Here is a 21,859-nt window from a genome sequence, read left to right as displayed (position 1 = left end):
TAGATGTGAGAAGGACTTTGGGGGCATCTCATTTAATCTTTGTTACGAGGGCAGGAATCCTCTCCCGACAAGAGCAGCACATGGTCCACCAGTGGGAGGGCCAGTGGCGAGCCACCGAAGCATGGGCCAGGCAGTACCAGGGGCAATGGTGGGACATGGCCTGATTCTGGATGTGAGTTTCGTGATGGAGCTGAATTAATCATCTGCTCATATTAATTACCCAAATTCCGAGCCCTCAGGTAGCAAATAAGCAAATAACAAAGTCCAGTGGAATTGATTCTAAATATCCCTTGTAAAATATATATGTATTATATATATTTAATAATATATTACATATGATATATTCTTATCTATTATTTTTAACACCAAAGAATTAACAGACAGGAACTCCCTTTTTTTGACCTGAGTAGTCGATAATTCAAATCTATTATTGTTCAAAGGGTCCCAGGCTTTGAAATTGGGTAGACCAGGGCTTGCTTGCATCCTCGCACCTTCACTCACAAGGTGTGCGACCCGGGCTAGCAGGTCACAGGGTTTGCTCCCTTGTGTAAGAGCATCGGTGATTCTGTGAAATAGTGTGTCAAGAGTGTCCAGCACAGTGCCTGGCACAGAGTAAATACACACGCATAATTGTACCTTTTCCTGTTCCCTGTTCTCCAACTCCGCCCGAGAACCTTTCCCATAAACCCACTGGAAAACTGAAATCTTTTTTATTCTTTTTAAAATTTAAATTCCAGTCAGTTAACATACAGTGCAATACTAGTTTCAGGTGTACAATGTAGTGACTCAGAACTTCCCTATATCACCTGGTGCTCATCATGACAGGTGCACTCCTTCGCCTCATGCCATTTCCCCCATGCCCCCACCCACCTCCCCTCGGGTGACCTTAGTGTGTTCTCTGTAGTTCAGTCTGTTTCTTGGTTTGTCTTTTTTTGTTGTTGTTGTTCATTTGTTTTGTTTCTTAAACTCCACATATGAGTGAAAATCCAAATCTTAAATGTGCCTTTGTCACATTTATAAATTAAGAAAATGTATTTCAGAAACAGGAGAATAGAAAACAAATACTTTTATGATGTCCTTTGCTAGAAAAAAATGTTTGAGTCTGATAAGAACGAACCTATCTAATTTATTATCAAAATCAATCATTTTGTTAGGATTTTAAATTGAAATGGCCCTGCTGTTTTCTAATGATTCAGAAGTGGCGTTGTCTTCCCAAAAAGTTCATAAAGTTTCCTTAACTTTATTCCTCTTGGATAAAGATCCTTTTACTGAATACTAAGATTTCAGAAAGGTAAAGCAAAGTGTAAGGGATTTGTGGTGCATTGGGGAAGTTAGGCTAGTTCATTTCACATTCTGGAAATAAATTAAGAAAAATGCCAGCCATCATTTTAACAAAGCCAACCCCAAGCACGAAGACCTCAACAATTTCCCCTTACATTTGTGCACATTCCACATTCAGCTACCACTCTCCACCCCACCCACCCCAACACACACACATTCCAAGGCATGCCCTGAGGAAAGTTCACTCTTGTATCCCAAAACATTTTATTTGGCTCAGGTGGCTTTTAGAATGCCGTGTCAGAATGGTGTCCTATTCCATACCTTCCATTTTCAAAAGCCCCTGTTGGAAAATTATATTTCTGCTATTCCCAGATAATAAATTAATGGATGAACAAATTAATTTATCTAATAATCTTTCATCGGCACAAACCAAAATCCTTTTTGGATAGAGATTTTGCCCCAATTACTAATTTTGGACCTCAATGCCTTGCTTTTGCAATTGTTCACCACCTGGTCCTTTCTTGACTAATTGTACCCATTTCCTGCTGGATGCTGTGTCCCTCTGCAGCCAGGCGAATCCGCTGGTGATCCTGTAGACATGACTCATCTACTCCTTCCTTTTAGTCATTTTTCTGACCATACCCTCGCCTGACCTTCTGTTATGTCTCCACTTCATGCCATTTCCTTTCTGGTTTCAAAACACTTCTCAAAACTTCATGTGACCTTCCCAGATTAACCTGCTTCTCATAATTCCATCAACCTCTTAGAATATGTGCTTCTGTATTAAAGACTGAAGCGAGTAAGCTTCTTATCACATGGAGAAGAAGCTAGTGTTTCTAGACAGAACATTGGGTTGGGGTGCATCTCAGAGGGTTATCTAGCATTACCCCTTAACTCCCCAGATGAAGGAAGCTGAGGTCTAGTGAGCTTACCTTGCTTCGGACACAACTCCAGACCCTTGACTCCTGGTCCAGTTCTCCTACCACCTTGAGCTCTATTTTATACTCACCTCCCTCCCTCGGTACAATTACTTTAATCCTGTTAGTAACACAACTCAACGACTTGGGTGATGACATCAGAGTTCCTGTCTCCCATCACTTACTAGTTGTGAATTTCTTCATCTGTGAAATGAGAAGTGTTAGTGCCCACCTTATGGGATTATTGTGAAGTCTAAACGGGGACGATCCCTACACCTGAGAAAGGGTAGGTGTTCAATAAATAGTAGAGGTGATAGTGATGACGGGGACTGTCGTGGATATTGTCTGCTCCTTGGGAGCTCTGTCCCGGTTCTTCTCCTACTTCTCTTAAATGTCTTCTTTATGAGGCTGTCATGTGATTTCTGTCCTTAATGTCAAGTACTGCAGGAAGGTCTGGAGCAAAGAAAGCCATCAGCGTGGACCACAGAAGCTGCAGTGGGTGTGGACCATCCTGCTGAGATAAGGATAGAAAGATGCGTGAGGTTGGTTCTCAGCAGACATGCAAGCTGTGGCTCTCAGCCCGTCCTTCCCCTCCGTGTGCTTAGACGATTGGCTGAGCCCTCCTGTCCCCTGCCATGTACTGCCTTCAGACTCCATCCTCTCTCTCTCTCCAGGAGTTCTCACTGTCCTCTGGTCAGTTTGTCTGTCCTCTCCTCTGCTGCCCGCTCCCATACCACATGCTCTTCCCACAGCAGCTGGTGGGCACTGTGTGCTGACTTCATGGCTCTGGCAGTCCAGGGCAGTTTCATTCGTCCCCTTGGTGGAGGGAAAGACCCAGAGAAGTTCCGAGGCTGCCTAAGGCTCTGCAGCTGATGGAAGCTCGTGGAGACTCCAGACCACCTCCTTCTGCCTTGAGGGTCCATACGTCACCCCAAACCACATGGCCAAATAAACCAAATACTGCAGATGGCGACAGCGTGTCTGCTGTGGTCCTGCCCACTTGCCTGCAGTCCCCCAGAGGTCCTGAATCTCTGGCCACAGGCCTCCGCCCCTCTCTCAAACTGTACCCTGCCTGTGCTGCCAGCGTGCCCGTACTCGAGCATGCATCGTCTGCTTGGGCACCAAGCATTTTGTAAACATGGTAAGATGTGAATAGTTCCTAAAAAATTTACAGTGAACACCTCCAGCCTTGTGCCAGCTCCTTGCTTCCATCTGCTATCTTTCCCATTTCAGCCTTGAATGTCGGGCTACTCCAATCTTGATTCTGGAATCAATAGGAGATTCTGTCCTGCACAGACCAACCCACATGCAGGCCACAGAGTGGCCTCTGCTCTGACCCCAAGAGGAAAGTTCTGAACAACATGTTCTCACTCTTCCTGAATTGGGAAGAGCAAACCCTTCTGCAGCCGCCTGAGGTTACTTCTCTGTGGATAGAGATACAAGTAGACAAAAGCATCCAACTTGGTCTAGAATATGAGCACTTCCTGTACCTTAAGAGCCTTAGTGCTGAATGTGCTAGGAGATGGGGAAATGAGTAAGTTCTCAGGGGCCCTGGAACTGCTTCCTTCCGGGGGAGGAGAGGTGGGTGAATGGATGCTTCCAGAGAGAGCAGCGCTGCAGTACGGTCGGTCCCTTCCATGGTAGGAGTGTGCAAAACGGAGGCATTTACAGGAACTGGGGCCATCAGACTCCCCAGAAGAAGAAGTGCTCAAGCGAGCATGAAAGATCTCCCGCCAGTTAGACGTGGAGGGGTGAGAAGCACACTCCAGGCAGAGCAAACAGTGAACAAAGCAGGTGCAGTAAAGCAGCGTGTTGTGTGTAGGAAAGGAGCACTTGTTTAGAAGCAGACCTGGACAGAGAAGCTGGGGGGCCAGGCCTGGCCACACCAGAAGTCTTGCCCACTTCTCAGAGGGAATGGAGAGACAGGGCAATGGCATGGTTGGGCCTGTAGCCGAGATAGGGGCCTGATGGGGAGCACAGACTAGGAAGACGTGTGGGGGCCATTGTCACAGACTGATGGCAGACTGATGGCCATGTAGGGCAGAGGGACAGAGACGTGCTCAGGACCTAAACTTGGCAGTCCTCGATGGAAGGCTGAATCTGGGAGCTAAGGCAGCTCAGGACGATGTGGGAACTGGTATGTGTTGGTGCCATCTGCTAACCCAGGGAGCACAGGTCTGCCCACCCTGACTCTCGGCGTGGAGGAGGAAGGGGATGAGTGTGGTGCTGATCATGCTGACTCTCAGGGGCCTTTGGAGCTTCAGGTGGAGGAGCACTAATTGTTCACTCCCTGTTTATGCAATAGTCAACTTCTCAGGGGAGATTCTCTGCACTCCACTCACCCTAGCAATGATCATCCCCTCCAAACTTCCATGCTGTTCTCTCCATAATAATTACCACCTGCTACCAAATTTGTTATTTTCCAGTTATCTAAGATGAGTATCTGCTTTCTCTCACTAAAGTGTAAGTTCCTTGAGAGTAAGTGTTCTTTGTCTATTATATTTACTACTCTACTTATCCCCAGCTCCTGGAAGGAAGCGTGGCCCATTGGAGGCATTTGATAAATATTTGAGAATTGAATTAATGAGTGTCACTGTGGGCAGTTTATTTTATGAGCTTTTCAGGGGTAGCTGAATAGCTCCCTACAGACAGTGAGTTCTTTACAAGTATCCATGGGTCTACCGCCTGGAATCCACTCTGATATGTGTGCCTCCTTCCTCCTCCCCAACACTCGCCCTCCCCTCCATCCTCTCAAAAAAAGCTTCCCATATTACTCTCCTGACCATCAAGTTTCATAATTTTACATTGCCTGTGGTTCAGGTTCCTGGCAAAATAAAAACTTCTGGGAGTCTAACCTATAGTTTTCTAAGTGTACAAACAGACAGCCTGGTCAACGCAATTACTTTTTCACAGCTGGGTCATATTGGAGTTAAATCAACAAAAGAGTATACTGTTTGCTTGGCATCTGGATATTTGGTCTGAATACTTTCCATCACAACCTGTGAAAAAGAGCCTGTTAAATCAAAATGTGAAAATGATTTTTAAGTCACAACAAATCTAAAAGGCAATAGGATTTTTGGTTATGGTTTGGTTTCCTTTCCCCCCGACCACTCTGTGATCCTCTTGATCCCTGGCCAGCCCATTGCAGTTGCTTTCTGAGCAGAGTCCTTGCCTCCAACCAGGGATCACCCTGTCACCAGAGGGATATCTCTGACATATGACTGGTGCATCACCCTTAGGCCTCCTTGCACATGTGTGTGAAGTACTCATGTACATGTTGGTCCTGATAGGGATACAAACTCTTGGAAGGCTAGTGTCACTTTAATGACTGTGACTAGTATGGCACTTGTCATATAATAACTCTGTTCAAAACTCTTGCTTCTCATTTTCTATGGAATAAAGTATAAACTTACTTGAAGGTTATTCCAGTCCTCTGCAACTTCACTCAACCTTTAAAAAAAAAAAAACTCCATCTCTTGCTTTCTCTCCTCCATATGTATGGAGCAGGCTGTTCTGGGATATGAGACATTCTGACAAATCTACTTTCAAAATGGCACCTCATCATGTCAATCACTGTTTTGCTTTTGCTTTTTAATCATCAGGTAACCTGGACAACAGATATTCCTGTCCCCATTTTTGGCATCCATTAATTGAGTTTCCCTAGCCTCAAACTTACCCCCATCCCGAGACCTGACGAAGTACATTTGCAGATTGCTCAATAATTTAAAAAGTTGAAAGATGCCCCAAACCATCCAGATCACATTGGCCTCCTGAAATGATCTTGTCCATCCTGCTGGAGGCTTCTTTGTCTAGCTCTCCGTGAACATTCATATTTGTACCTAGAGTCCTGTTGTTCCCTCTGCCTCTCAGTTCACCTCCCAGCCCACTATTCCTTTCCTGGGTAGACTTGCACAAACCCTACACATCTTTCAACACAGTTAGACAACCATCTCCTCTCCACTGTTATACTGTTCCCCTGCTGTCGGCAGTAATTCCTTTCCTTTCCATGTCTCCAAAGGCATTGTTTACACCACTTTTAGAACATAGACTACAGTCAGATTTGAGGCACAGAGAGTTGAGTGTCTGTCTTCTTGGGGGTGAAGGTCTCTTTTCACTTGATCCATGAAGAAGGAATTTTCCCTTAACACTCTTGGCTTCCTGCTCCTTGCTGACTTTTCCTCATGGAGGAAACACCTGCTCTGTGGTTGACAACTTGATCCATGTATCTTAACTGGATGGAGTTAATTCACAAATGGTCCTGAGGTTGTGTATTTGGTCCCTTTTCTCATCTCATCTCTACTTTGGCCAGCGAGAGCTAAGACCTGAAGTGCATGTATCTTACTTTGCAGACCCAAAGTTTCCCTCTGTTGGGCTGTTCCAAGGCCTACACTACAGGGTAAAGAAACAGTAAAAAATAGTAAGAGAAAAGTGCACAAAATCCAATTTGGCTTTCATGTTAAGCTTTGTCCTTCAACTTAGTCCTTGTTGTTAATTAAGTTGAAATTTTACTTATCTACTTTTATTGCTTTTTAAATCTTATTTCTCAGTTTGTTCTAAAGCCTAGTGGGGAAGAAGATGCTAGTTATTGGGCTTCCTTCATTCTTGTCTTCTCAACATTACTTACTTTTAGGACTGAGACCCTGTCAGACAACTGAGTTGTCTTGTGTCTAATGCACCTGGCTCAGGCACTGACATGTGTTTTTTGGATTTAATTAAACAAATGAGCAAAGCACACCTTACAACTGTACGGAAGCAAAGAAATGCTGAGTTATTCTGTGGAACGTAATGAGCACCAGCATTGACTTGTGTGTTCTTCGCGTGAATTAACATCAGTGAGATGCAGGGACTGATGGGCATCCAAATTCACAATTGACCCATGGAGTCCTCTGGTCCAGATGACCATGGATTTGACACAATCCCCAGGCCTCAGACTTCACCTACGTGAGAGAATATGAGAGATGGGTTAACTGTGATTTTTTTTTGTGTGATCCCTAAGAGTGTTTGCTGGTGTTTCTAAAATGGGACCTAAGAGTATTCTGGTAGAAGCTCATTCCTTGCTTTTTTTAAAAAAAAAAAAAAGAAAGAAAAGAAAACTGTATGTGGCCTGCAAAATATTTGCCTGATACTTGATCAAAAAACATTTTGCCCGTGGCTAAGACTCCTTTATCTTTGTCAACTGGCTCTTCTGTTTCATGAGGAAAAATCAAGGATAATAGTCCTAAACTTTCTCATTTCATTCCCTGTATCTTCAAAAGTTTTTAGTGGCTATAATAAAAACTTCAATTCAGGGTATGTTTTATAATATGCATAATCTATAATAACTACATACATGCACATATAATGACTATGTATATATGATATGCGTGATTTGTATTGACAGTATATATGTGTGTGTATGTGTGCATCTATATAAAGTGAATATAGATATTGCTTTGTCACATGTTTTTAGACATTCTTCTTTTTATTTCTTTTTACTTTTTTGATCTCCTTCACCATTTCTCTCACCTCCATTCTCTTTCTGACAACCGCTGATCTGTTATCTGTATCTATGAGTTTGGTTTTGTTTGTTTTTAGATTCCACATAGAAGACATATCACAAGGTATTTGTGTTTCTCCATCTATTTTGCTTGGCATAATGCCCTTGAGGTCTATCCATGTTGTCCCAAAGGGCAAGATTTTATTATTTTTTATAACTGAATAATATTCCATTATATACATACACACACCACAAGTTATATAATATACATAACATGTATATTATATACATATACACACCACAATTTCTTTATCCACTCGTCCCTTTATGGACACTTATGTTGTTTTCGTATCTGGGCTGTTGTAGATAATGCTGCAATAAGATGGGGACACATACATCTTTTCAAGTTAGTGTTTTTGTTGCCTTTAGATAAATACCCAAAAGTTGAATTGCTGGGTTATGCAGTCGTTCTAGTTTTCATTTTTTTGAGGATCCTCCATACAGTTTTCTAGAGTGGCCGCACTAGTTTGCATTCTCACCAACAGTGCATGAGGATTCCTTTCTCCACATCCTCACCAACAGCTGCTATTTCTTGTGCTGGAGATTTTAGCCATTCTAACAGCTGTGAGGTGATATCTCCTTGTGGTTTTTATTTGTATTTCCCAGTGATGAGTGATGCTGGGCATCTTTTTTCATGTGTCTGTTGGCCATCTGGATGTCTTCTTTGGAAAAGTGTCTACTCAAGTCCTCTAGCCATTTTAAAATCAGATTACTTTTTTGCTATTGAGTTATATGAGGGGTTTTAAAATATATATTTTGGGTATTAGCCCCTTATCAGGGATATGATTTGCAAATATTCTCTCCCATTCTATAGGCTGCCTTTTCATTTTGTTGATGGGTTCCTTGGCTGAGCGGAAGCTTTCTAATGATGTGGTCCTACTTATTTATTTTTGCTTTTGCTGCATTTGCATTTGGTGTCAGATTAAAAAAAAATATCACTAAGACCCATCTCAGGGAGTTTATGGCCTCTGTTTTCTTCTAGGAGTTTTATGGCTTCAAGTCTTCCATTTAAGTTTTTAATCCATTTTGAGTTGATTTCTATAACATGGTGTTTGAGTTCCATTCTTTTGTTTGTGGTTGCCCAGCCTCCCTGACATCATTTACTGAAGAGACTGTCCCTCCCCCATTGTTACTAGTGGCTTCTTTGCTGTAAATCAACCGACCATGTAAGTGTGAGTTTATCTCTGGACTCCCTGTTCTGAGCCATTGATCTCTGTGTCTGTTTATCCTGATTCCATACTGTTTTAATTACGATAGCTTTGTAATATAATTTGAAATCAGAGACAGTGATTCCTCCAGCTTTGTTTTTCTTTCTCAAGATTACTTGAGTTATTTGAATTTCCCTAGCACCTGGTCCCCACCTGTCATTAGGGATCCAGCCTCCTCACATGATTTTGTCTATTCTCCACGTGGTAAATATCATCAGAATGGGGATAAGTCCACATGATGCTTTTGATCCAGCTATTCCAAAGGTGCCTTAACCACCTCTGTGCTGCCGCTGCTGTGTCTGAGGACCCATCCCTGATATGGACGTGCTGGCTCCCTGTGCACTCAGCCACTAGCCTTGAGGTGCCAGAGCAGAACTGGGATCTGCGCTGCATCTTGTCACCAGGGAAACAGGGTAGAGAGAAGAGAAGATCATCTGTACCTTGAGACTGGTTAGCCTTGGTGAAGGGGAGGGAGATGGAGGAAGATGACCAGTGAGAGACCAAACAACAGTTTCCAGAGGTGGTTTGGCAGAAAAGTACAAACATGTCCCAAACTATTTTTATAGCAATTTATTTTTAAGGATATCATTATCAGAGCTCCTCATAAAGATTTAACATATGTGTGTTTATTTCAACATTATTTATCTGAGTCACTTGCAACTTGCACTTTTGCTCCAGTGGTAGGACAGAAGTCAGACTGGAGTGAGAGTGAGTGAGGAGGGAACAGAGGGAGTGAGACCAAGACGAGAAACATGACAGAGCCTTGAGGAGAATGATGAGCATCTGCAGTCATCCAGGAACAGAGGGGAGCCGGTGTGGTGTGCAGAGGGGAAGGCAGAGTGTGCATGGATGGGTCTGGCGTGGAACTGCTCAGGACTCCGCTATCAGTGAGAGGGGGCGCTGGCTTATTTTGAATGAGATGGAAAATCATTGCAAGATGTTAGCCAGGAAGTGAGGTGACTGGACCACCTGTCAGAAAACATTTGCTTGGGCTCTTGCTTGAAGAATAAATTTTAGGGGGAAGAGTGGAATCAGTGGGGACCAGTTAGGAGGTTATAACAAAAGATCTAATAGCCACCAGTCAGCTTGGGTTTTACTACAACTGTATTTTTTCCCCAGTTATACTGATAACCCTGCAATAGATGTAAGGTATAGATTTTACAGATGGTAGGTTATTCTCCTTGGGAAGAATTCCTGAATTAGAATGACTGAATAAAAGGTAGGATTTTTCCTTTTCTGAAGGTGATCTGTAACAGCACTATTCACAAGAGCCAGAGGATGGGCACAATCTACATGCCACCAGATAGAGGAATAGATGATGGATGGCAGTGTGTACACACACAATGGAATATTTTTCAGCCATAAAACAGAATGAAGCGCATGCTTTAAGGGGATAGACTTCCAAAACACGGTGCCAAGTAAGAGAAGCCAGATGCACAAGATGACGTATCATACGATTTCATGTACATGAAATATCCAGGACAGGCAGATCCAAAGACACAGAGGGCAGCCTGGTGGTTGACAGGGGCTGGGAGCAAGGGGCAGAGACCCCGGGGTGTGATGCTTTGATGCACCCAGGCTCTTCCTGAAGGAAGATGAAAAGGTTTTGGAACTTAGCATAACATGCTGCTTGCACAACATGTGAACACACTACCTGTCACAGAACTGCACACTGTGAAGTGGTCGATTTTGTTTTATGTGAAATTCACCTCAATAAAAACAGGTTTTTAACATGTTATCTGTATATTTTTTAACTTTGAGAAACCTCACAGCGTTTTCAATATTAGTGTTTTCTAAGCAGGTGGCGACAAAGTACCTGAGTGCTGGCTAAGTGAGGAGTCGGATTTCTCTCCAGACACCTACCTCTGTGCTTGCAAACAATACTGTAGTTAAAAAGTCCCACTTCTTTGACTATTTGTTTCTCACATTTCCTCAGCTACAAATTCTCTTTTTGTCTTTTACTTCCTTGTCTATTGAGGTCTGTGCTTCTATTATCGTTTTATCTGTTTCTTGTAAAAGAAACATATCATCCCCTTTCCTGTTCTGTTTTTCCTCAAGTTTTCTATGGTTTGACCCATCAGGAGTTTATTTTTAATGTTAAATATTTATTATAAAGTGTCTTATGGACAAATGAGAAGTTATAAATTCTTGTTCTTACCAGAATGATATAATCTTGAGCATGGTTTCTCAAAATTGAGCAACATGCAGATCACTTTTAAAGGGAAAAAAATATTTGGGTTCCTTAATGTTTTAAATTATTTTTATTATGTTGTTTCCTGTTATGGATTGAATTGTGTCCCCTCCTCACCAAATTCATACGTTGAAGTCCTAACCCCTAGGACTTCTAAATGTGACCTTATTTGGATGTAGAGATGTGGCAGATGTAATTACTTAAGATGAGGTCATAGTGCATGGAGTAGGGCAGGTCCCTAATCCAATATGACTGGTGTCCTTACAGAAAGGGGAAGTTTGGGTGCAGACATGCACACAGGGAGGGCATCCTGTGAAAAACTCGGAGCTACTCTGTCACAGGCCAAGGAACTACAAGAAGCTCGGAGAGGGACCTGGAGCAGACCCTCCCCTACTGCCTTCAGGGGAAACGTGGCATTGTCGACATCTAGATCTGGCATAACCATGAGACAGACATTTTTGTTGTGTGAGCTGCGCAGCTTGTGGTACTTTGTTAGGGCTGCACCAGCAAACTGATGCTTTCGTCTGTGTGCGGACACATACTCCTGAGACATTTCCATTAGCGATAATTCTTTTGTAGCTGTCAAAGCAAAACACATTTCCAAAACGTCTACATTTAACACTTTAAACCCAACAGGTTTTAAATAAGCTACATTAAATTGATGTGACAATTGGTATCATTTTGCCACAACTAGACCCTGACCCCCATGTGGATATGTTCCTGACTGCCCTCACTAAAGCACAGGTGGCTACAGCATGTCTCCCACCTGCCTGCTTCACCAGGAGCTTCCTTTGTATGATGCTCACGACATCATTTAGCTTTCACCTGGCCCATTCAGTTCTCTGTTCTTTTCCCCATAATTCTCCGCAGTTTGTAGGGACAACTACAAACGTGAACCCTGAAATCCTGCCTAGTTTTTGGTTACAAGATAGGTGGTCATAATCCACATAATGCAGGATATGCTTATGCTGATTACCTTTAGGTGACTGTTAAAATGAAAACAGAAAATAAATAAATCACCCTGGGAACCTTGCAGACCTTGAGAATAAGTAGCGAGCACGTGGTGAACTCGGTTTGAGAAAAGTGTGATCCCGAAGGGCCCCTGATTGGTGAGGCTTGCACAGGTGGTGACTCCCTCTTCCTGCCTTTCCAGTTAACCAACGAGGTAGTTGGGATGGAGACATTGTCCTGATGCCCTCGCTCTGGCTTGCTGGTCTGTGTTAACATTGACTCCCTCATGTCCTTTTTTTTAGATTTTTTTTAGATTGTATTTATTTATTCATGAGAAACACAGAGAGGAGAGAAAGAGAGAGAGAGAGAGAGGTAGAGACACAAGCAGAGGGAGAAGCAGGCCTAGTGCAGGAAGGCTGACATGGGACTCGATCCCTGGTCTCCAGGATCACGCCCTGGACTGAAGGTGGCGCTAAACGGCTGAGCCACCTGGGCTGCCGGACTCCCTCCTGTCCTATTCTGTGCTCAGAGAATCCTGAGGATGCTGTGATTTCTTCTTCTTCTTTATTTTTTTAAGTCAATCGGAGAAAGACAAACATTGTACGTTCTCATTCATTTGGGGAATATAAATAATAGTGAAAGGGAATAGAAGGGAAGGGAGAAGAAATGTGTGGGAAATATCAGAAAGGGAGACAGAACATAAAGACTCCTAACTCTGGGAAAAGAACTAGGGGTGGTGGAAGGGGAGGAGGGCGGGGGGGTGGGGGTGAATGGGTGACGGGCACTGAGGGGGGCACTTGACGGGATGAGCACTGGGTGTTGTTCTGTATGTTGGCAAATTGAACACCAATAAAAAATAAATTTATTATTAAAAAGAAAAAGAAAGAAAAAGATGCTGTGATTTCTCATGCAAAGCCACCTTTCTTGCTGCCAATGATCACAAAAAATGTGAGCTGTGAAGAGGGTTTAACACAATGTTTCATAATCTAGTGAAAGCTTTTTTGTTTTTTTAATAACTTCAGCCAAGAATGTGAGTTGCAAACAAACTAGTCAAAAACCAACAGGAAAGGATGGATTTGTATAAGCATTTACTGAAAAAAAAAAATGTAAATCTAGACTCCTGTGGTCTCACTTCCCAAAATGCACAGAGCAGGAACCGGAAAGCTGGGAAACCACTTCTCACGCTCTGTAATTTGGGAGAGGAGAGAAACTGGATTTCACAGTGTTTGGACACCTTTGCTCAACTATGTTATAAGCACATTTTCCCGTCAAATTTCTGGGAAAACTAGCACTTCTCTAAAATAAATGCAAGATTTTGCCCAAACCTGGTTCTTCCCCCCAAAAAATGACTTGAAGAATTTATCCAAAATTTCTTGGAGAAATAAGCATTCAGGGGATCCCTGGGTGGCACAGCGGTTTGGCGCCTGCCTTTGGCCCAGGGCGCGATCCTGGAGACCCGGGATCGAATCCCACATCGGGCTCCCGGTGCATGGAGCCTGCTTCTCCCTCTGCCTGTGTCTCTGCGCCTCTCTCTCTCTCTCTGTGACTATCAAAAATAAATAAAAATTAAAAAAAAATTAAAAAAGAAATAAGCATTCAATCACTGAAAAGTTCCAAGTTAATTTTACCTACGTCTGCTAATGGACTAAGCTCATGGAAGACTTGCTGACTTACCCGCTGTGCCACATCCTGGGAACGGAAGGGAGAGGAGATGGTGCAAGCTTGGGAGCTCTTGGCTGGGTTTCTTTTGGAGTCAGGATGGTTTGGTGGCCTGAATCAAGCAGGCCATGCAGGAGAGCCCACAATAAGGAAGCTGGGGGGGGATTATGTGACCCCAGGGCTGGAAATCAGAATTTACATCCTGGAAGACCTACGTAGACAAGTAAGTGTAGGTCCTCAGCTGCTGTGTTCACATGTGTACCTTGAAGAAATGCACCTGCCTTACAGGGTATTGTAAAGATTAACTCAAGTCAAACATGCTCAGCACTTCAGCCTCACACACATGTACACATGCAAACATGCACACATTGTATAATACATACACATACACACCAATAGTTCGAACCTCTTTTTTTTGTATGTTCTTTTATTGGAGTTTGATTTGCCAACATATAGTATAACACCCAGTGCTCATCCCATCAAGTGATCCTTCAGTGCCCGTCACCCAGTCACCCCATCCCCCTGCCCACCTCCCCTTCCACTACCCCTCGTCCCTTGTTCGTTTCCCAGAGTTAGGAGTCTCTCATGTTCTGTCACCCTCTCTGATTTTTCCCACTCATTTTCTCTCCTTTCCCCTATGAACCTTTCACTATTTAGCTCAAACCTCTTGAAAGCACCTGCACTGACCATTTTTTATGTCCTATAATGGCAATTTCATATGTGTTGACCTAATATGTATATAAGGAATGATGGGCAGTGGCAAAAAAAGTAAGAAGGATGGTCTTTGGGCTAAAGAAAGTACATGTCTCTACTTAAGGGGAATGCTGGAAGATGCCTGACCCATGGACATGCCAGCGGAATGGTGGGAGAGGACAGGGCAGAGAAGCAGAGAGGTGGACTTGTGTCTGTCCCTGGTATGTGTTTGACATAGAGTACGAGACAACTGGACCAGGCATTCATATAGATGTTGTGTTAAAAAGTAATTTATAAGATGAAAAAGACAATATGCCCAACCTTCCAAGGCAAATTAAAAATACATCTTGACATTGCCTTGATATTTGTTTTTTATTTCCTTAATTAACCTTGAGGTGTTGTCTCATGCTGATGCCAGGATATGAGTCATTAATATTTTGCTCGGTTGCCTTTATTGGCTATCACAATGGAATGGGCCAGCCCTGAGACAGGCACAATTAAGCTGTTTTTAGTCTCTCAGACTTGCAATGAGCAATGTTCTATCAATTCACCACCCCTATGTTCAGCCTCCTGGAAATGACTTCCACCCCCGGATTTTGTCTCCTGATTAATGGTTCAGACCTTGACTTTTCAATGAGGGGGACTTTCCTACCCAGTGGCTGGATGGGTCCCTGTGGCTTTGTCTCTTTTGAGGAGACAGGTGACCACTAATAGGAACTGGGTCAAAATGGTGAGGATTCAGGTCAGGAGTGTTGTTTTTCGCAGCCAGCAGAGCTAGAATGAGATCAGGAGACCAGTTTAGTGTCTGTATTGAATTATTACTCTTTGGACTTAAAAAAAAAAAAAAAAAGCCCAAGAAATGTGGCTTTGCACTGGCCGGGACAAGAGGTGAATGGTTAAGGAGAGCTCCGGTGTGGTTTATACCCCAATTTCCATTAACTTTATGAGTTCTCTGGAATTAGAAATTCAGAGAAACCCTCTAATGGTTTAGCAAATACAAAAATTTCATCAGACTTCTTACCAGACAAACATAGACCAATGCATTGCTCAATGTCTGTATGGTGAAAATTATATGTGGTGGCGTATGTAAAAGGGGAAAAGCCATAATGGAGGGCATTTCATCCCACAGTAGAGTGGTGCCAATTTTTTATCGGTAGAACTACAGTGGCTTCCAGTAACCTAAAGAAAAATATTATGTTAAACTGTCTCCCTAATGGGACACTTTCTTTCAAACATAAACAGTGAAACCTTTGGCTTGATAACAATATACTAGACCTTGTAACAGAATTTCGATGAACCTTTAATTATTTTGGCTTGTTTTTTATCTCTTGTTTTTCTCCTGGTTGGTTTATTGTTGGTTATTCTATAGAGAATGGGGATTTGGGTGACAATCACTCTTTATTTTGACTTGGAGTTTTTTCTGCCCAAAATTTGAAGAGCTTTTACCCAGTAATTATTTAGAGCAGGTTTGCCCAAAGGCTGACTGGTAGTATTGGGTGCAATTACCACTTGTCAAATATAAGCCAGTTCTACTTTGGGATATTAATTTTGTTCTGGACAAATTTGGCTTTAAAGACAAAAATCTATCATAGTGAAGACATGATCAAGTTCTGAACTATGCAGTAAAGTGTGCACTTTGTTTCGGGATGCCTACTTGGCGATGATAGCAGAATGCTCTAGTGTGTATCAGCAGGTGACAAGTGCTGGGGTCACTCTTGCTAAGACATCATGAGTCTGGGACAATTCTTGTTTTCTCTCAGCTTGGCCATTGAAGCTGGTGGTTGTTTGCTGCCCCAGACTCTCAGAGCCAACAGGTTCCTGCATGACCAGTATGTGCTGCTGACCACCGGCAGAGAGTCTGTGTGTCAATGGCACTGACCAGGTGTTACATAGGAATCCCATGAACCTTTCAATCTTGAGTGTTGACCTCCACCCATTGATCTCTAGTGTCAGGTTTCTTCTGTGAGATCTGCTTCTTTCCCCCCATAGTCTTCCTTTTAGTTGAGAAACACTGCAGGATAGTGATTAAACCCATGGGCTTTGATGCTGGAAAGAGTGAGGCTCAAATCCCGTACCTACCATTTGTTGGCTTTGACAAGTGTGACTTGTCACTGAATTTCAGTTTTATTACCCATGAGAAAGGAATGAAAATGATCATAAAATGTAGTTATATACTGTTATATAAATAAAATGAGATTATTTAGCCTAGCTACTAAATAAATATTGGCGATTATTGTTACCATTCTTCTCATTTAATTTCCATGTGAGTGTATATAATGCGGCACAATTGTGTATGTAGGGACACGTTAGCCAACAGGAAAACTCCTTAGCACAAAGTGATTGATTTAAGGGCTGCCCTCCTGGGAACTATTAACCTGGACCACTGCCCCTCCTTCCTTGGCCTTCCTACACCATCTTCTATATTCTGGCAGGAAGATTGACCAAGCCCAGTGAAGGCTGTGAGGCAGCCCAGAATCTTAGAGGAGTTTGTGCTGTGCTCAGTAGCACCATGCCCACAGCCACCTGCCCAGGACCGACTCCTTACACACTCCTTATGCCATACTTTACGCTGGCCACCATAGCATCATCCTGGCCACCTAATCTAGCAGGGCCCTTGACCCAAAGGGAGACATGTATATAGGCTTGCTGGAAAACGTTCTGCAGGAGGAGCAATTCTATGTTGGAGAGTCATCTAAATGAACCCATCTGATTCTCTTGTAGAGTATGTTAGAGAGGGAGAGGATGGGGAGAGAGAAAGAGGAAGAGAGAGAAAGGGATGAGGGTAGGGGAGAGGGAAGGGGGAGAGTGGGAGAGAGGGACAGGGGTAGGGGAGCGGGAGGGGGAGAGAGGGAGAGAAAGAGGGATGAGGGTAGTGGGGGAAATGGGATGCGGAGAGGGAGCCAGGGAGGAGAGAGCGGGAGGGAGAGAGACCACCAGTGTCTGGGAGGTGCTGGCCATACAGGTGGCCACTTTCTGGATTCTTTATGTCCCTTTACCTCCTTTCTTTGGTGGGCAAACTGCCGCCCCGCACGGCCTCTGCCCAAGCACCTGGCGGTACAACTCGCTGACCGCGTACCTGCAGGCACCTCTCTGATTGGCGGTGACTGTGAAGCCCTTGCACCATGTACACAAGGTGAAGGCCGGTGCAGAGAAATGTCAAGGGGCAGAGACTCCTGTGGATGCATTAAAACCAGAAAGAGCGGGATTTGTCACGGGGAAACATCTTGTCATCTCTGTGCGAGCTATGTGTGCCAACTTGCGCACCCCGAAGCCCCTTCTCTATTCTGTACCCGAATGAGCCCCTGCAAAGCCCTGCAGGACTTTCTGCCATCCTATAGGAGACGACAAGGGGAGGGATACCCTTGGTAGACAGGATGCGGGCAGGTCGTGTTTTCCCTTGTTTGTGTCTAAGGTTATAGCTTCCATTCTGTGCGTGTCTTCCAACATTTCAAGTGCTGTGCTTTGTGCATAAGTGGCGCTGCTCACACATTGACTAGCATTCAGTGACACGGGGTGCCAGCGGCCCCGATGTCAGTGGTGAGAGCGTGTAAGAGCCACGTGTCAGGTACACTGCCGTCCTTCCGCTCCTGTGGACTCTGAGTGTCACACTGATAGGAAGGACCTGGTCCAGTCCTGGTTTTCAGGCGAGGAAAACAAGACTCAGAACGTTTAAATAACTTTGTCAAAATCATGCAGCATTTGTCACACATTACAATTAGACTCGGTGCCTGTGTCCATTGTACGCGATGTTCACGTCTTCAGGGTTAACTCAGGAGACTCTGTGTCGCAGGTGCCACTGTCATCCGTAGCCTGAAATGTGAGTTCTTACCATTTTCTCCTTTATTTTGAAAACATTCTGTATTTCTGAACCAAGATTTCTCTTCCTTAAATGTCTTTTAAGGAAATAAAAAGTCATTAACATGCTATCGCTGGTTCTCTCTCTTGTGGTTGTGGAAAATCCCGTGGTGATTCATACGTACAAAGTCAATTTCAGAGTTTTTGCTAAAGGTATGCAGCATGCTCCTCCCTGTCCCCAGGGCATGGTTCACAAATGCTCATATCATTTAAGTTTTCAGTCACTGTAAGCCACAAATACTGTCTAAAGCTGAAGTCAGACAACATGACTCACATTATTCAATGACTCTTTGTACCTTAAATCTTATCAACATGCAAAGGATTGTAAACAGCCTCTTCAAACTGTATGTATTCATGTCAGTAGCATAATAATATTATTTAGGTCACCAACATTCTCATCGAATAAGGTTACTTACCATTTATTTATTTTTGGATTAAAGTTCTATTAATGTGAATATACTTGACAGATAGTGCTATGTTAGTTTCAGGTGCAGGACACAGTGATTGAACACATCTGCAGGTCAGGCTGTGCTCCCATGAGCGTGGGTACCATCTGTCTCCATACGTGTTATCACATCACAACCCTGTTCTCTGTGCTGTGCCTTGCTTGTCTGTGACGGCCTCATCACAGCACCGTACGCCTGTGCCTCCTGCTGTCCTTCGCCCACTTTTCCCATCCCTCCACCCCCTTCTCTGGCAATGTCAACCCATTCTCTGTATTTATAGGTCTGATTTTGCTTTTTTATTTATTTATTCATTTTTCACATATGAGTGAGATTACATGGTATTTGTCTTTCTCTGACTGGCTAATTTTGCTTAGTGTGATACCCTCAAAATCCATCTGTGTTGTCACAAATGGCAGGATTTCATCCTTCTTTATGACTGCATAATACTTCTGGCATACATTATCCACTCATCTATCAATGGACATGGGCTGTATCCACATCTTGGCTACTGCAAATTATGTTGCAATAAACATAGGGATCATGTATCATTTTGAATGAGTGTTTTTGTTTTCTTTGGGTAAATACCCAGTAGTGCAATTACTGGATCACATGGTAATTCTATTTTTAATTTTTTAAAGAACCTCCTAGTGTTTTCCATAGTGACTGCACCAGTCTGCACTCCCAAAAGCAGTACATGACAGTTTCATTTTCTCCACATTCTTGCTAGCACTTGTTATTTCTTGTCTTTTTAATGTTAGCTATTCTGACAGGTGTGAGGTGGTATCTCATTGTGGTTTTGATTTGCATTTATGTGATGATAAGTGATGATGCGCATCTCTTCATGTGTCTGTTGGCCATCTGTAGGTCTTCTTTGGAAAAAATATCTGTTCAGGCTCTCTTCCCATTTTTCAATCCAATTGTGTGTGTGTGTGTGTGTGTGTGTGTGTGTGTGGTGTTGAGTAGCATTAGTTCTTTATATATTATGAATATTTGGTTTCTTGCAATTTAAATTGAAATTGGACCTAGGCAATATTTATGAGCACTGACTTCATAAATTCAAGAATTAAAAATAATTGCAAATAGTATACAATGTATGGGAAGATAGTTGTGAATTAGAAGGTGGTCAGGTTCCCAGAGAATGCCCTTCAGACAACTAAAAACCATCTCCAAAAACAAAACAAAACAATAAAAGCAGTCTCTCAAACTCCCCCTGACTAGTTATATCCTGATGTGGGAGCTGCTTGTGTCACATTTGGTTGTACCTGTTTTTCTGAAGCTTACACGTGTGTGTACTAAAAACAGTCATTGCATTTCTACTGCCTAGCAAAGAATAGGTGAATGCACTTGTTACAGGTAATCCAGGTCCAGCTGGTCTGGATGGAAAGGTAGTCACACAGCTCAGCTAGGTTATCACCATTTGTCTCCTTCTCTCTCCTTTGCCCTAACATCCTTTACCCTAAAAGTCACCTTTCCTTCATGGCAATTCAATACAGACCAGAGCTCTTCACAAGTCCGCGCTCTGCTGTTCGTTTACTTATTTTTTTTAAGATTTTATTTATTTATTCTCGAGAGACAGAGAGACAGAGAGAGAGAGAGAGAGAGAGAGAGAGGCAGAGACACAGGCAGAGGGAGGAGCAAGCTCCATGTGTGGAGCCTGATGTGGGACTTGATCTCAGGACTCCAGGATCATGCCCTGGGCCGAAGGCGGCGCTAAGCCGCTGAGCCACCCAGGCTGCCCTCTGCTGTTCATTTAGATGGAGGAGCACACCTGCTAGGTAAAATATGATCAATAGAGAATCACATCTAATAATCTATATATTCTTTTCCACTGACAGATGTATATGAGATATATACATGTATAAGAAATATAATCAAGAATTTTCATAGTTTATTTGGAGGAAGAGGAGAGGGTGATCTTAATGAATGCTTCCTTCACACCTAGCCCGTCAACTGTCTTTTCCCTCATGGACTAGACACTCCAGGCAGAAGAGCCTACATGTTGCCACAGACAAGTCTGCCTCTATGTAAATCCTTACTCCATTAAAATTATATAGGATAAATAATGTTCACAAAGCCCAATAAAACCAAAGAGAATGGAAGGATTCATTAGCACTGGAGAGATTCAATAAATTCTAAAATGAACAAAATGAGAATACTTGTTTCATAAAATTCTGTTTAACACTCATGTTTTTAAAGAAAATATTCAGAATTTATAATGTTTTAAAAATCATTGAAATTAGGTAATTCTAGTATTTTAAGAATGTATAAACCTATTATAGAACCTAAGATGTATTAACACTTAAATGTGTGTTATTGAAAATAAATCATCAAAATGAATTGTTAAAAGGGTATTTTTTAAGGATTTTATTTATTTATTAGAGAGAGAGGGAATGAGCAGAGGGAGGGTCAGAAGGAGAGGGAGAAGCAGACTCCCTGCTGAGCAGGGAACCCAACGCAGGACTCAATCCCAGGACACTGAGATCATGACCTGAGCCGAAGGCAGACGCTTCACCAACTGAATCTCCCAGGCGCCCCTAAAAAAGGTATTATCAAAATAAAAAACCAAACTCAATATTCTCATCTTCATATCCTACATTTTGGGGACATCCTCCATTTTGCTGTTGACTATAATTTAATAATTTGTCTTCTCATGTCAGTCATGAGGAATAATAATAAAGTGTTGAATTTTTCAAATGACTGTTATTTTGGCATTTGTTGTGTCATTTCTGGGTTACCATGTATGATAGCACCACCCTCACTGCCTTTCTTATGTTGTTTTGCATTGGAGAGAGGGGGATTACAGGTAGCACCCATGCAGGTCAAGGAAGAGTGCTCAGCATATGATTGTCACCTGTCACATGGGACAACAGAAGACAGGTGGAGAGTGAGTGAGCTTACCTGGGTCTCATCAGCAAGTCCTTGTTGACCACCCTGGTTTCTGAGAACTCCTTTCTGGTTTAATGTCTCAGCTTGGACAGGTGGTACTGTACCTGCCTCCATCCCTGTCAGCTGCCGTGGGGTCTGTGATGAGATTGCGGTTAGTGATGGAGCACCCTGGTTGAAATCAGCTATGGAAAAATATGGAAAAATATCCTGGGGGCAAATGAAATATCAGCATGAAA

Source organism: Canis aureus, chromosome 3 (genome assembly GCF_053574225.1).
Source record: "Canis aureus isolate CA01 chromosome 3, VMU_Caureus_v.1.0, whole genome shotgun sequence".
Lineage (NCBI taxonomy): Eukaryota > Metazoa > Chordata > Mammalia > Carnivora > Canidae > Canis > Canis aureus.
Note: the sequence above shows the minus strand (reverse complement) of the source record.